Here is a 17,479-nt window from a genome sequence, read left to right on the forward strand (position 1 = left end):
AAAGGTTTAACAGGCACACCCCATTTATCTAGATAAATTGAACAGAAAAAAAGAAGAGAACACTATATAAATACACGAAATAAAGGAGATTATGAACTCCCTAAAGGCAAGGCTTGTTTCTCGTTCATCTTTGTGTCTTCAGTTCCTAGCACACCAAAGTAAGTTCTTAGTAAATGTTTGTTAAAATGTTAAAAAAAGAAGAAAACAAATTTTTATTGAGCAATATCTCACCTTGTAGCCTACAAAGATACTTTGCAACTATAGGTATGAATAGAATATATAAACTGTAGTCACTCATCCAAGAGCTGTAAGAGATTTGTTGAATATTGAAGGTTTTTTCATTATGTTTTAGCTTATTGATTTGGAAAGCAATGGAAGGAGTTGTGACTTATAATTGTTGAGGTCAGTACTGACAGATTCTGAAATGGTCAATACAAATAGATTTCAAAAGATCCCGAAAAAATTTCCAAGTGAAATGAGATATTTGCTTGTGAATATCTAGAGAAATGTGGGATGTACTATGAACACTTTCTGCTGCTACTGCTAAGTCGCTTCAGTCGTGTCCGACTCTGTGCAACCCCATAGACGGCAGCCCATCAGGCTCCCCTGTCCCTGGGATTCTCCAGGCAAGAACACTGGAGTGGGTTGCCATTTCCTTCTCCAATGCATGAAAGTGAAAAGTGAAAGTGAAGTCGCTCAGTCGTGTCCGACTCTTCGCGACCCCATGGACTGCAGCCTACCAGGCTCCTCCATCCATGCAATTTTCCAGGCAAGAGTACTGGAGCGGGGTGCCATTGCCTTCTCCAATGTGGCCTGATAAATTTTAGCGATTTAATTTTGAAAACTGATTATTACTGAATTAAATATAGAGCATCTTTAAGTACCTGTGTTGATTTGACTTTAGAATGCCTCATAGTTATACCACCTCTGCATATCCTCCTTCTTCTCTTATCAAGTTTTTTATAAGAAACTTATCTGACATACTTAGAGTTTTTAGAAAATAATAAACTAGTCTTGTTATACTACTCTTCATATTTGAGACCTTGGGAGAAAGTACTTTGAAGGCCCATTATCCAGGAAAGCCCACTTCCCCACATAGTTTAGTTGTGAAAGTTGTCACAATAGCTAGTGTGACAATCTGTGGTAAGACGGAAACTTACCTTGCAGTATTCTGCTTTTTTTAGGTTGTCAGGTTTTATTGTTGATGTTGTGTTTCCCCCTAGGTAAACCTTGATATGTTTAGACCTTATCCTAAGAGAAACAATGATAACGATGGTGTTTTGGCATGGAGGCTACTAAGGGCATGGGTGAGATTAACACTCAAGACAACCCATGTACAGAAGCTGGGGGCAGGTAGCCCTTCCTGCTGCTGTCACATCACCACACTAAGACCCCAGTCTCTGTTGGAGACTCTCAAGCGACCTGAGCTTCCAGAGCATCAGTGGGAGGAGGTGGACTGTCCATAAAGGATGATTCAGATAGGGCTGAACAGATAGGCATGATAATCAGGTGATAAGCAGATTGCAGTGAATAGTAAATTCCTGGATGTAATAAAAGAGCAGCCAATAGAATTTCTTAGCATCAGTGATGTGTAGTGGTCCACTGGATGCTCTTAGAATGGACATGGGACAAGAGACAGTTTTCTATGCCTTGAAGAAAATGGCAACCCACTCCAGTATTCATGCCTGGAAAATTCCATGGACTGAGCAGCCTGGCAAGCTACAGTCTATGGGGTTGCAAAGAATTGGACACGACTGAGCGGTTTCACCTCATGGTGCTGATAACATGTACCTTTTGCTCTGGCAAAGACTGGGCAATTTCAGGGTGCATTTTGTTTTTCCTCTAGGCTCAGGTCTCTGTCTTGAGCCTCAGGGACCTCTTTCCTTAGTCACATCCTCTTTCATTATTGTCTCTCCTCTTCCAGCCCCCTGAATCTTTATCTCCTCTGGAGTGCAGTAACCTGACTCACTTTTGGTCTTTCTAATTAGTGTTTATGGCATAAACTTTATGTCCCAAGTTCTTTCAGTGCTTTGCCTTTTTATTTCTTACCCAATTCCCCAAACCATGCTTTTGAATTAAAAAAAAAAGTCTCTTTCTTGCAAAAAAAAAAGTCTGGTTCTTGTGAGGAAGAGCTTTATCATTCACAATTATTTCTGCTATCAGTTTCACAAATCTTTAAAATTTAAAAACTGAGGACTGACTGTTTCCCTTCTCTCTCTCTTCTCATGTTATAACAATACTGATCTCCCAGAGACAAAAAAAGACTATTCATTATTGAGTGATGGTTCATCAAGATTTTGTGGGCTTACAGAGCCACCTATGAAGGCAGAAGTGGTAGCATTAAGGCAGGCCTCTGCTCCCATCAGTCAGTGTCACACAAATAAGTATTTTTCATAGAGCAGGTTCTCCATGTAATCAGGATACAGGTGCTTAGATGGGACACGTGTGTGTGTGTGTGTGTGTGTGTGTGTGAATCATAAGAAATTAAGTGGAGAGTGCCCATATCATCCTGGGAGTCTGAAGTACCCACAAATGACCCCAGCAAAAAAACTGACATGTGAATATACAAATAGCATATAAAGCATTAGGGACAGCCAGTACAGAACTATAAGCATCATTGCCTAAATAACAATATTTTGTCCCTTTTTTTGGACATATCTCTCCCTGCTCTAATTCTAGAAAAGCCACAGTAGATGGCAGGAGAGAGAGGAGAAGAACAGATCATGTCCAGCTTTTCTATTATAGATCCTGAACTCAGGTTGGGTCTGATCATGCTAGGAAGAGAAGAAAAGTTTTGAATAAGATGTGAGATTAAAGTTTCACATTTAACAGAAGCTTTTATTACCTGGAAGTGAGTCATAATTACTGAAATTGGACTGATTTTTTTTTATACTGAAAATGACTGGAAAGTTACGCGAGCTGCTTGAAAAGTCATTCAGGTATGGGAGAGGGGAATCTGACATGTTGAAAGGCAGTGGTAGGAGGAAAAATACAGCTGCTTCCTGTTTCTACTCATTATGTTCAACCCTTTCAATAGACTGGTTACACATCTATCGATTCTCATGTAGTCATAAAATGACTAATAGCAACCCACACTACATCCCAAATGTGAGAGTCAAAAGATGGAGGATCCCAGGCAGAGCATAGAGAGACAGATTCCTCAACTCACGTGAACAGAGAGAGACGCAGCAGCTCACATCCATGTCTAGCGCATCTATGCATAGAACGCTCACTCTCCTCCTTGTTTTCTTCAAGCCCCAGCCTGAATTCATTAACATTTTTCTTTTACTTTCCTGTTCATCCTATGTTTTCTATTTCTTTTTCAGGATCATCCTCACCATCCCCTAGGGCTGACCTTGTCTTTGACACCTTTCACAGCTTCATCATTCCTGTTTAACAGGCAACAAGCCTATAAATTTACCTGTGCAACAGCCCTCAAAACTCCTCTGGTTTAAGACTTTACTGCTTCTGAATTGAACCATTTATTGATTTATTCACAAGTGTAGGAAGGCCTCTGATAAAGCACCTAGCTAGAAAGAAATACTACTAGTTCTCTGGGCCCTCATAGTTGAGAGAGCGATGGACTTGTGAGTAAATCGTTGCAATGCAGTGTGGTGAGTGTGATAGTGGAGACACAGTCCAGCTGCTATGAAGTCTGGTGAGGGGAAGAGCAACCTACTTAGCGGAATGGAGAAGACTCACCAGGGGAGGGGCATCAGAATTGGTCTTTAAGGGTGAAATACAGAGACGTGAAAAGAAAGGGGGAAAGTCAGGCGGCAGGAAGGCATCAAGTAGAGGGAGACCACGAAAGACAATGAGAACTGCCAGTAGTTCTTTACAGCTGGAGCCAGAGAGGGCCTTGGGAAGACAGAGATGGGGCTAAAGAGAGCCATTTACATTATTCCTTTAGAACAGATTCCCAGGAACAAAATGATATTAGTATGTCTTCTGGGAGAGAAGGGGAACACAGGACATTGCAACAGAGGCTGAATGGCCTTTAGGAAACGTTGGGAGGACGTGTGGGTGGGTATGTGCGTATGTGTGGGGGGAGTGTGTGTATGTGTGTGCACATTTGTGTTGGAAGCAGGTAAAAGGTGGGTTAGAGGTCTGCTTTTGGCTAAATAAGTATATACCATGTCTTTTGTTTAATAGGCAGCAGGGAGTCATCAGGGGTGTTAAGTAGGGTGGTGAGGAGTATACATACAATTTAGGAACATGATTCCAGCAGTAGCAAGAAAGTGAAGCAGAAGGTATTGCTGTCATCTAGGTGAGGAGTAATGAGGACATGAGGTGGGCAACGAGGATGGGTAAGAAAAGAAGAGACAGACTGAATGAGAGGACATTGAAAGCAGTGGCTCCCAACTTGGCTGTGTATCAGATCACCCATGGATTATTATAGCTATGGATTCAAAGGCTGTACCCTGGGCCACCTCAGTTAGAATTTCTTAAAACTGAGGACTAACCAAATTTGTGAACAACGGCACTGATTGGTCTGCCTCTGTCTTCTCTCCTACTTCGTTTTACTAGTAGCTCTGATCCTGTCTAACTACCTAGTTACTCTGAACATCTACCAGCTACTGTTAGTGCTCCGCTACAAGTCCCTTCTCTGCCCCTTTACCTTCTCTGCCTCATTACCTTCTTCTGGAATATTCCATATCCTACTACCCTGTGTGCCCATCCTTGGAGAACCATCTCAATTGAAATTTATCATGTAAAGCTTACCCACATCCCTCTTCTTGCCTCCCCCAGTGAATGAGATGATAATCCTGTGAAGCTTTACCTTCCCTCAAGCTCCAGAATAGTTTACCTATAATTCACAGATAAAACCATCACTTTTTACCATGCAGTAAAGTTATATATGAATATATCTCATCTCTTTGATCAGGCTGTGAACTCCTTAGGTAAGGGATTGTATCCGGCATATGATAGGTGCTCAGTAGATAATAGCTAAGTTAATATTGGTAATCATTTTTACTAGCTTAAGAATATATGACCCCCCTGCTTCTCAATGGGGGGAAGACATAACTTTTAGAAGATACAAAACAGTTTCAGTTGTCTTCCTGTTTGATCAGTATCTTTAAAATTTGGCACAGTTGAGGAATATATTTTATAACATTAAGATCTAAATATATAAATCTATTCATTCCTTTATTTTAAATAGGAATTAATTCCTTTTTAAAGAAAAACTGCAATCTTTCAATTGCAAAATTCTCAAAAATGACTCCCATAATTCTGTTTTAAAAAGCAGAGGAGAATCTCAGAAAAACAAACATAGTCAGGTAACTGCACCCACATTACTGTGACATATTACAGCTCTCTAGGAAGCCGATATTAGACAGCTTTGCTATTTTCCAGCAGGCATCTTTATATTTTTTCCATGTATACTAAGTACCTTCCTTAAGGTTTACTGGAAAACTAAATTTTTTTCTAGTAAATTATGAGCAATATGGATGAATGGACATGTAGTATTTCATTTTTGCCTCATTATGCCTTAGATTTGGGATCTCCAGTTTTGTAAATGATAGCTATGATATATCAGGCCATCTTTACACATGCTCATGCTTGAATGCATCCTGCTTCTCCTCCCATATGGAACAATGTCAATCATTGATGTACAGCTGTTGTTAAGATACATCCTATGTCTACTGAAAATAACCCGTAAGTATTTGTTATGAAATAATGCATAAGATTGCAGGAAAACACAGGAGAAAAGGTCTTGGCTTAAAAAAAGGAAACAAGCAAGCAAAAATAAAAATAAAAATAAACCCATTGGCATATTTTCAGGTAGAGGGAGACAGGAAGTATTGCCTTTTCTCATGGCTCCAAGTTCCCCTTGCAGCTCCGGCTACTCCCTGGGTGACCGAGACTTTTGCCATCATCCTCCTGAACCTCAGTTTCGTCATTTGTTTGTAATTCTTGGAGTTGTGAGGAACAACAAATAAAAATGCCTTGAAAGTGTTTCACAAGCCTACAGTACTCTGTAAATGCTTAATGGTAATAATATACAGTAGGGCATCTTCCCTTGAAAACAGCAGGAGCATTTCCTTACATAATGACCTGACAGATGGGTTATGGTATCTAATCCCCTTAAACCCCCAAAGCTCTTTGATAGTGGATGTTGTAAAAGGCCAGATTAGAGCGCATGCTGCTCTTTTATTGAGCCCTTTCTTTCAGTGTCTATGCCATATTCAATTGCTTCCTTCTCTAAGTACATTCCATGTTAACCTACTACCTGCAGGAACAATTAGGAACAGAAATAGAGACTAAAGGACAGTGCACTCCAGTAGGAAAAATTAGTTAATGCTTGTTGTCCCCAGTATTAAAAATCCACTTTGGCCTTCACATGTGGCTTTTATCGAAGGTTTCTGCCCTCCTAATTCCTGACTATTAATCTCAAGCTGTGGGTATTTGTGAATGTTGAACACAGGCTGTGTGTGCGTGTGTGTGTGTGTGTGTGTGTATGTGTGTGTGAGATAGTCCTAAGTGGTGAGAATGGAGCTATAGTGATATTAATTCTAAACCGGTGAGGCTTACAGAAATCCCAGGCAGTTTAGGATATTTGTAACATTAATGGAAGAGCTGGAGTTTTCAATCTGTTCAAAATGAGAAAAGGGTGATTACCAGTTATTTTGCTGTAACCTTAATTCAGCTCTTGAACCTGCATTGGACCAAGAAGTTTTTTATGTTTCCTCTCTATGCAGTGCCTGTCTTTTGAAAACCCTTTGTGACAATCCCTTAACTCAAATTCATCATCCTCCCTTAGTGACAAATTTTTCTTTGTATGCTGGAAGTGTAAATTGTGAAATCACCCAAAAGAAAAAAGAGGAGTGAAAGTAGCTTGTGTGTGTGTGTGTGTGTGTGTGTGTGTTTGGCAGTTGAGTATCTGCCAGCACTGTATTAAACATTTTAAATGCACTATCTCTTTTAATTTGGGGTATTTAAAGAGATCAGGATGATTGCTCATAACCCTTTCTGAAGAGCCCCTGCACTTAAGGCTGAGTCCACCTCATCTCCCCTTCTTAAGAATGCCACTTCTATGTTCGGGTCTTCTTTCCCTGCATTTTCATGCACTCCTTCTTTTCTGAATCACGGAACAAAAGTGCTCAAATATCAGCCGACTGCATACAAACAGCATTACTTAGACCCAATATTCCCTTCCTGCTCCATTTTTTTTTTTTCTGAGTCTCTTTATAGCAGAACTTCCCAAAAGAGTTATTCCTACTTGGTATCTCAAATTCTCTTTTCCTATTCTGTTTCTCATCCTCTTTATTTCTCTCTCTCCCTCTTTATAACTCTCACTTTTTTTCTTATTGATATATATATATATATATACACATATATATATATCTGAATATTCCCCAACCCAATAGGCAATCACCATTTTTATTTTTCATAGCCATATTTGTTCTATCTGTTCTGGATTTCATGGAATAATAAAGTATGTGTTCAGCTTTTTTTGGCTCAGCATAAGACATTTGAAATTCATCCAATTGTTGCTTGTATCAATAATCCATTCTTTTTTGTTACTGCTGAATATTAACCCATGGTATGAAAATACCATGGCTGTTTGTTGTTTTTACTGTATTTTCTTGTTGAGATTTTTCATTGTTTCCATTTTTTGGCTAATATGAATAAGGTCCCTACAAACATTCTTGTATAAGTGTTTGTCTTGGCATATGCCATTATTTCTATTAGGTAAATATCTAGAATAGGAACTGCTAGGTAATCAGAGTAAATGCATGTTTCACTGTATAAGAAACTGGTAGTTTTGAAAGTGGTTGTAGCATTTTTATACTCCTGCCAGCATAGTATATGAGAGCTCCAGTTACTACACATTCCCACCAACATATGATTTTGTCAGTATTTTAATTTAAGCCATTTTTAAAAAGTGTGTGTAAGATGGTACCACATTCTGGTTTAAATTTGCATTTCTCTGATGAGCAGTTTTTGTGTGCTTATTGGCCATTTGTGTATCTTTTTTGTAAATTGTCTGTTAAAATCTTTTGCCCATTTGAAAAAATTGGGTCATTTTTCTTTTTATTATTGATTGTAGTAGTTTCTTTTATACTCTGTATACAAATCCTTTGTTCAGTGTATACACTATAGGAGTTCCTTGCAGTCCACTGATCTGCCTTTTTATTTGTTTAAATGATATATTTTGTTAAGCATGAGTCTTCAATATTGATGATGTCTACTCAATATTTTCTTTTATGGTTAATGATTTTTGGTACCTTATTTAAGAAATCTTTGTATACCACAGATGATTAAAATATTCTTTATCTTTTCTTCTCCAAGTTTTACAAGTTTCGTTTTTACATTTAGTTTACATCTCAAATTAGTTTTTGTATAGTGAGATAGGGGGTGAAGTTTATTTGCTTTTCCATAGGGATGTCCTGTTGTTTCAGTTCTGTTTGTTGAAAATATTTTCCTTTCCTCATTGAATTGTCATGATATTATACTTTAGTCAAAAATATCTTCACCCTCACTTTTTTCTTTACACAGATTATTTTGTCATCATTACGCCAACACTCTGTTTATACCACATAATCATGGTAGCTTTATAGTAAAGTCTTGAAGTCAAATAGTAGTATCAATATAGTTTTATTGTGCTTTTAAAAAACTGTTTGGCTGTTTTAAGTTATTTATAGAATCATATAATTTTATGACATATTTGTTAATTTTTTACAAAATTCTAGGGTTTTTATTGGAATTACATCGACTTTATACTAATTTGTGTAAAATTAACATCTTAGCATTATTGAGTCTTCTAATCTCTGAATATGGTTTATCTCTATCCATTTATGTAAGAATTCTTTAGTATATCACAAAATGATTTGAACTTCAATATACATGTCTTGAGTTTTTTGTTAGATGTATTCAAAAGTATTGTACATTTTGGATGCTTTGTAAGTGGAAAACTTATTTTCTAAGTTTTTGATGATAGGATACAAAAATACAATTGCTTTTATTTATTACCTTGTATACTAATGCTTCCTGTGGTAGCTTTTTCACATTTCTGCCTGGGATGAGAACATCTGGAGGTTTTTATTTTCCTACATAATATGGTTCCTCAATTTCTGGTGTTTGGGTTACCTGAGGTTCTTTCTGTGCTCAGTATTTTGATTGGTCTTATAAACCTATTATTTTATAGTTTATCTGATCTACCTTGTCTGGGTTATTATGGTGAGAGTGATAGTGTCTTGTAACTCTCTGTATCTAAGCCAGAAATATACTTCCTGTCTTAATCTCTTATTCTGCCCACTAGAAATTTATCATTACTTTTATTCTTCTCAAGCAACTTTTGATTTTGTTAACTTTCCCTGATGTTTGTTTTCTATTTCTTTGTTTTCTGCCCCAATATTTTAATTTTCTTCCCCCTACTTACTTTGGTTTTCATTTGCTCTTCTTTTTCTAGATTCTTAATGTAGAAATTTAGATCACTACTTTTACATATTCTTTCCTTCCTAACACATGTGTTTAAATGCATAAATTTCTTAACTAAACACTGCTTTAGTTGCATCACACAAATTTTATTATGTTGTATTTTTATTGCTATGTTATTTAGAAATGTGTTACTAAAATTAAAAATAAATGTCATTTAGGTCAACTTTGTTATTCAAATCTTTATCTTGACAGATATTTTGTCTAGTGTTTCCATCAGTTTCTGAGAGAGGAATGTCAAAGGAATCAACTGTGATTATAGATTTTAGTTTATGCTTTTAATTCAGTTAGTTTTTTCTTCCTGTATTTTGAAATTCATTAAGATTATTATATGTGCATTGAAGGACCTCAAAAGAGTAAAAACCAATGGAATAAAAGAAGATATTTGCAAATTACATACCTAATAAAGGATTAATACAGAGTATATAAAGCACTCCTACAACTCAACAATAAAAAGAACAATCCCCCCCCCCAAAAAAAAATGGGCAAAGGAACTAAATAGACATTTCTCAAAAGAAGATATACAGATGACCAACAAGGATTAAATGTGTTTTATATCACTAATCTTTAGAGAATTAGTTAAAACCACAATGAGATACTTTACATCCATTAGGACAGTTATTACATACTTAAAAAAGAACAGAAAATAACAAGTATTGATGAGGATGTGGAGAAATTGGGACTCTCGTGTATTGCTGATGGAAATGTAAAATGGTGCAGCCCCTGCATGGCTAGTCCCTCAGAAAATAAACATAGAATTTCTATATCCTCCAGCAATTCCACTTTTGGGTATATGCCCAAAAGAATTGAAAGCAAGGAATTGAATAGATATTTGTATGATCATTTTTGTAACAGCATTATTCACAATAGCCTAAAAGTGGAAACAACCAAAATGTCCTTTGACAGATGAATGGATAAACGAAATGTGGTGTATACATGCAATGAAATAATGTTTAATCTTAAAAAGGAAGGAAATTTTAACACATTTCACAACACGAATGGACCTTGAAGATGTGCAATAAGTGAAATAAGCCAGACACAGAAGGACAAATATCATATGATTCTGCTTGTATAAGTGGTACTTAAAGTAGTCAAGTTTATAGAGATATAAAATAGAGTGGTGGTAGTGAAGGGGTTGGGGCAAGGGGAAATGGCAAGTTATTATTTAATGGGTATACAGTTTTTATCTGGGAAGATGATGATGTTCTGGAGATGAATGGTGGCCAAGGCTGGACAACACTGTGAATGTATTTAACATCATGAACTGTACACCTGAAAGTGGTTAAATGGTAAATCTTATGTAATGTATATTCTCCCACAATAAAAATGATTTTTACATCTTTCAGATGAATTTACACTTTTAATGTTGTAAAATGTTTCTCTTTATATCTGGTAATGCTTCTTGTCTTGAAGTCTCTTTTGTCCGATACTAGTAAAGCCATACTTGGTTTCTTATGGTTAGTGATTACATGACATATCTTTTGTTATTCTATTGCTTTTGATCTCTCTGAATCTTTATTTAAGATTCTTGTAGACATCTGTTTTTTTCTACATAGCACACAGTTGTCTTGATTTTTTAACCAGACTGATAATCTCTGATTTTTAATTGGCTTAGACCATATGTATTTAATGTAATTATTGATGTGGTTGATTTACATCTTCCATCTTGCTATTTGTTTTCAATCTGTCCCATCTGTCTACTTTTCTTTTTATTTTTTCCTGTATTTATTTCCTGTTTTTTAGTGTCATTTTATTTCACCTGCCAGCCTACTTTCATTCATTGTGGTGAACAAAGCCAAACATAGTTCCACCTCAAGGCTTTGCCCTAATTATTCCTTCTGCTTATGAAACTCTCCTTGCAAATATCTTACAATATAGCTTGGTCCTTCCCTTCCACTATGCTGAAATGTAACCTTGAGAGGCCTTCCTTCATTACCCTGTTCATTAATGCTCTTACACCATCTTATTTTTTTATTATAACACTTTCACCACCGGACATTATATTTATATTTGCTAATTTTCTTTCTCCTCATATCAGGATGTAAGCAACAAAACCCAGATCTTTGCCCTTTGTTTTGTTCATGAACATATCATTGGCATTTAGAAAGGAGCTGGCAAGTTGAAGGATACCAGAGATATTTTTTGAATAAATGAATTAAAAAGACATGTAAAAAAGATTTAGAAGAGGACATTTAATCGTGGTGATTAAGAGAGTGGACCATACCTATAATAATAGTGTCAACCACATTAAAACACAAAATACTGAGGTTTAATTTAATTGTTAAAAACTGATGGTATAATATTGGAAGAAAAGGAAGAAAGAAGCTTTCAGAGCTTCTCAATTGTTTTTACTTCTGTGTTATATGTCAAGGAAGCTAATATTCAACTAAATATGACAGAACTGAAGTTATACAGAGAAAACAGATCCAAAGAGACAAAGAGATTTAAGAAAACCTAGATATCTAAATGATACTGTGTCCTTAATCTAGATGGCTATACTTTGAATGCCATTGTTTCTTTGATCTTGGGACATTCTAGGAACCCTCCAGGGTTCGGATTGGCTGAATGGGAATTAAGGAAACAAAGCAGAATACCTAAGAACTTGTAGAAGAGTTACTCCTATTCACAGTGAAGCTAGACAAACATACAAGGCCCCTAAATATAAGAGAAGATAACACATTTTAATTCTAACCAAGACTCTAGTGATGTTAAGAGGTCCTTTGAAATGGTAGATAGGGCATGGCAATTGATATTGTTCATCTTGTAGTAACAGGTTAGTAACAGGAGTGTCAGAAGCAAGATCCAGTCTCCAGCTGGCAATAAAGAGAAGAGTTCAGTACCTCAAGCTTAGGAATTAGTTCCAGGCCTCAGTTTCAGATAAAAATTGGTCACAAGGGTAGTCAGGCATATGCTAACAAACAGTCCAATCTATATGTGCTCAATGTTAGGACAAAGAGCTAGAGGTCAAATCTCTTTTAGACACTCAAGGAACAAAATTTACTAAAGAATCATAGGGTATGAGAACTACAGACATACGCACTTCTTGGGAGGGATAATACTTTGCCATAATCACCTCAGGGTCTATTTAAGGCTGATCCTGTCTGTAACCTCACATTACTTCCTGGACATCTGGAGCAGAGAACTTGAGAAATTGTGTGGGGAACAGAAGGCTAGAAACATAAATGCCATTTTGATTTTTTAAAAAATGGGACCAGTGAATTCTCTGAACCACAGAGCCATTCATACATTCAGCCAACCAACCAACCAACTAACCAGCTAACCAGCTACCAACATGTATTGTCTACTGGATGCTAGGCACTGTGCAGGGCTTTCAGGATACAAGGCAGTTATGGTACCCTGCTATCGTGGGGCTTTCCATTTACCTTTATTAAACCCAAAGTTAAACTCTAGAAATTAACATAAGCACAGGCAAAATTATAGGTGAGCCATTGAATGGATAGCTGGATTTAATAAAAACAAGACATGTTAATCTAATTCGTTGTCAGAGCTATTTTACTAGAAGATCTTGGAAATGTATTATTTTATTTTGACTTTTTCCTTTGTGTCATGATAGCTTAAATTGAGGAGACAAAAAGACTGCTTGGGAGTAAAATTAGACAGTGTCATAACAAGTTAAACAACTATATAAAAATATTTCTGATGAATTCATCAATATTAATCTGATAGAAAGTTTATAACATTTCTGTCTTCAAACCTGTTCTGTACAACATTCTGTTGATAGTGTGCTTGAAAATATGAATGATTTTCAAATTTGCTGATAGGATGAAGCTGGGTAGAATATCAAATATTTGATAAATAAAGACAAAAGAGATGAATTGGAAAACCTGTTCACCACATTTTATTGGCTTCCATTAGAAGTTTTCTTAATCTTGTCTAATATGTTCAGCAAATGCTCCTTTAAAAACTAAATTCCAAGTAAATTCATGCTCCTTTCATCCTTAAAGATACTACTGTGTAGAAATTATGTGGCCACTTTAATATGGAAGACAAAATTACTAGCATGACTGAAGATATTGACAAGCTGAAGGGGTAAGCAAAATATAAAAAAGACAAGTTTTTATGAGTTAACTGTAAGATTATGCATGTGGGTTCAAATAAAAAATTAAATAAATGACAATGGTACAGAATTAGAAAAAGGAGTAGGGGGCTTAGCTTGACAACAATTTCTGTTAAAATGATTTGGAAGTCTTATTAGTGAGCCATATGAGATATGGTAAACTAAAATGGAGAGGAATGGGTGAATTTAATCCAGATGACCATTATATCTACTCCTGTGATCAAGAATTCCATAGAAGAAATGGAGTAGCCCTCACAATCAACAAAAAAGTCCAAAACACAGTACTTGGGTGCAGTCTCAAAAATGACAGAATGATCTTAGTTTGTTTCCAAGGCAAGCCATTCAACATCACAGTAATTCAAATCTGTGCCCCTACCACTGATGCTGAAGAAGCTGAAGTTGATCAGTTGTGTGAAGACCTAGAAAACCTCCTAGAACTAACACCAAACAAAAAGAAAAATGTCCTTTTCATCATAAGGGACTGGAATGCAAAAGTAGGGAGTCAAGAGATACCTGGAGTAACACGCAAATTTGGCCTTAGAGGACAAAATGAGGCAGGGCAAAGGCTAACTGACTTCTGCCAAGAGAATGCACTGGTCATACCAAACATCCCTTTTCAACAACACAAAAGATGACTTCACACATAGACATCACCAAAAGATCAATACTGAAATCAAATTGATTACATTTTTGTAGCCGAAGATGGAGAAGCTGTATACAGTCAGAAAAAATAAGACCTGAAGCTGACTGTGGCTGAGATCATCAGCTTCTTATAGCAAAATTCAGAGCTAAACTAAAGAGAGTAGGCCAACCAGGTATGACTTAAATCATATTTAAGCATATGAATATGCAGTGGAGGTGACAAATTGATTCAAGGGAGTAGATCTAATAAACAGTGTGCCTGGAGAACTATGGACAGAGGTCTGTAATATTGTACAGGAGCAGTGAACAAAACAATCCCAAAGAAAAAGAAGAGCAAGCAGGCAAAGTGGTTAATCTGAGGAAGCTTTACAAGTAGCTGAAGAAAGAAGAGAACCGAAAAGCAAGGGAGAAGGAAAGTGAAAGTCACTCAGTCGTGTCCGACTCTTTGTGACCATACAGTCCATGGAATTCTCCAGGCCTGAATACTGGAGTGGGTAAGCTGTTCCCTTCTCCAGGGGATCTTCCCAACCCAGGGATCAAACCCAGGTCTCCTGCATTGCAGGCAGATTCTTTACCAAGTGAGCCTCAAGGGAAGCCCAAGAATACTGGAGTGGGTACCCTATCCCTTCTCCAGCAGATCTTCCCAACCCAGGAATTGAACCGGGGTCTCCTGCATTGCAGGCAGAGTCTTTACCAACTGAGCTATGAGGGAAGCTGAAGAAAGAAGAGAACCGAAAAACAAAGGAGAAGGAAAAGGTACATCTAACTAAACGCAGAGTTCTAAAGAATAGCAAGGAGAGACAAGAAGGCCTTCTTCAATGAACAGTGCACAGAAATAGAGTAAAACAACAGAAGGGGGAAGACTAGAGATTTCTTCAGGAAAATTGGAATTATCAAGGGAACATTTCACTCAAAGATGGGCACAGTAAAGGACAGAAACAGTAGAGATCTAGTAGACGCCAAAGAGATCAAGAAGACATGGAAAGAATATATGGAAAAACTGTACAAAAAAGACCTTAAAGAACTGGATAATTACGATAGTGCGCTCAAACACTCAGAGCTAGACATTCTGGAGTGTGAAGCCAAGTGGGCCTTAGGAAGCACTGCCCTTAATAAAACTAGTGGATGCAATGGAATTCCAGTAGAGCTATTCAAAGCCCTAAAGGATGATGCTATCAAAATGTTGCACTCAATATGTCAGCAAAATCCAGCAGTGGCCACAAGACAGGAAAAGGTAAATTCTCACCCTAATTCCAAGGAAGGGTGGTACTAAGGCATGTTCTAACCCTCAGACAATTGCACTCATCTCCCATACTAGTAAGGTCATACTTAAAATCTTTCATGCTAGGCTTCAGCATTATGCAAACCAAGAACTTCCAGACATCGTAGCTAGGTTTAGAAAAGGCAGAGGGACCAGAGATCAAGTGGCCAATATTCACTGGATCATAGAGAAACAAGGGAATTCCAGAAAAACATCTACCCCTGTTTCATTGACTACGCTAAAAACTTTAACTGTGTGGTTCATAACAAACTGTGGAAAGCTCTTCAGTACAGTTCAGTCAATTGGTCGTGTCTAACTCCTTGTGACCCCATGAATCACAGCACGCCAGGCCTCCCTGTGTATCAGCAACTCCCGGAGTTCACTCAGACTCACGTCCATCGAGTCAGTGATGCCATCCAGCCATCTCATCCTCTGTCGTCCCCTTCTCCTCCTGCCCCCAATCCCTCCAGGCATCAGAGTCTTTTCCAATGAGTCAACTCTTTGCATGAGGTGGCCAAAGTATTGGAGTTTCAGCCTCAGCATCAGTCCTTCCAATGGACACCCAAGACTGATCTCCTTTAGGATAGACTGGTTGGATCTCCTTGCAGTCCAAGGGACTCTCAAGAGTCTTCTCCAACACCACAGTTCAAAAGCATCAATTCTTCAGCGCTCAGCCTTCTTCACAGTCCAACTCTCACATCCATACATGACCACTGGAAACGCCATAGCCTTGACTAGACGGACCTTTGTTGGCAAAGTAATGTCTCTGCTTTTCAATATTCTGTCTAGGTTGGTCATAACTTTCCTTCCAAGGAGCAAGCATCTTTTAATTTCATGGCTGCAATAACCATCTGTAGTGATTTTGGAGCCCAGAAAAATAAAGTCTGACACTGTTTCCACTGTTTCCCCATCTATTTCCCATTAAGTGATGGGACCAGATGCCATGATCTTCGTTTTCTGAATGTTGAGCTTTAAGCCAACTTTTTCAATCTCCACTTTCACTTTCATCAACAGGCTTTTTAGTTCCTCTTCACTTTCTGCCATAAAGAGATGGAAAACCTGACCATCTTATGTGTTCTCCTTCAGTTCAGTTCAATTCAGTCACTTAGTCGTGTCCAGTTCTTTGTGACCCCATGAACCACAGCATGACAGGCCTCCCTGTCCACCACTAACTCCCGGAGCTTACTCAAACTCATGTCCATTGAGTCGGTGATGCTATCCAACCATCTAATCCTCTGTCATCCCCTTCTCCTCCTGCCCTCAATCTTTCCCAGCATCGGGGTCTTTTCAGTCAGCTCTTTGCATGAGGTGGCCAAAGTATTGGAGTTTCAGCTTCAACATCAGTCCTTCCAATGAAACCCCCAGGACTGATCTCCTTTAGGATGGACTAGTTGGATCTCTTTGCAGTCCAGGGGACTCTCAAGAGTCTTCTCTAAAACTGCAGTTCAAAAGCATCAATTCTTTGGTGCTCAGCTTTCTTTATAGTCCAACTCTCACATCCATACATGACCACTGGAAAAACCATAGCCTTGATTAGATGGACCTTTTTTGGCAAAGTAATGTCTCTGCTTTTTAATATGCTGTCTAGGTTGGTCATAACTTTTCTTCCAAGGACTAAGTGTCTTTTAATTTCATGGCTTCAGTCACCATCTGCAGTGATTTTGGAGCCCTAGCAAATAAAGTCTGCCACTGTTTCCACTGTTTCTCCTATTTGCCATGAAGTGATGGGGCCGGATGCCATGATCTTAGTTTTCTGAATGTTGAGCTCTAAGACAACTTTTTCACTCTCCACTTTCACTTTCATCAAGAGGCTCTTTAGTTCTTCTTCACTTTCTGCCATAAGGGTGGTGTCATCTGCATATCTGAGGTTATTGATATTTCTCCTGGCAATCTTGATTCCAGCTTGTGCTTCCTCCAGCCCAGCGTTTCTTATGATGTACTCTGCATATAAGTTAAATAAGCACAGTGACAATATACAGCCTTGATGTACTCCTTTTCCTATTTGGAACCAGTCTGTTATTCCATGTCCAGTTCTAACTGTTACTTCCTGACCTGCA

The sequence above is a fragment of the Bos indicus genome, chromosome 3, assembly GCF_029378745.1.
Source record: "Bos indicus isolate NIAB-ARS_2022 breed Sahiwal x Tharparkar chromosome 3, NIAB-ARS_B.indTharparkar_mat_pri_1.0, whole genome shotgun sequence".
NCBI lineage: Eukaryota > Metazoa > Chordata > Mammalia > Artiodactyla > Bovidae > Bos > Bos indicus.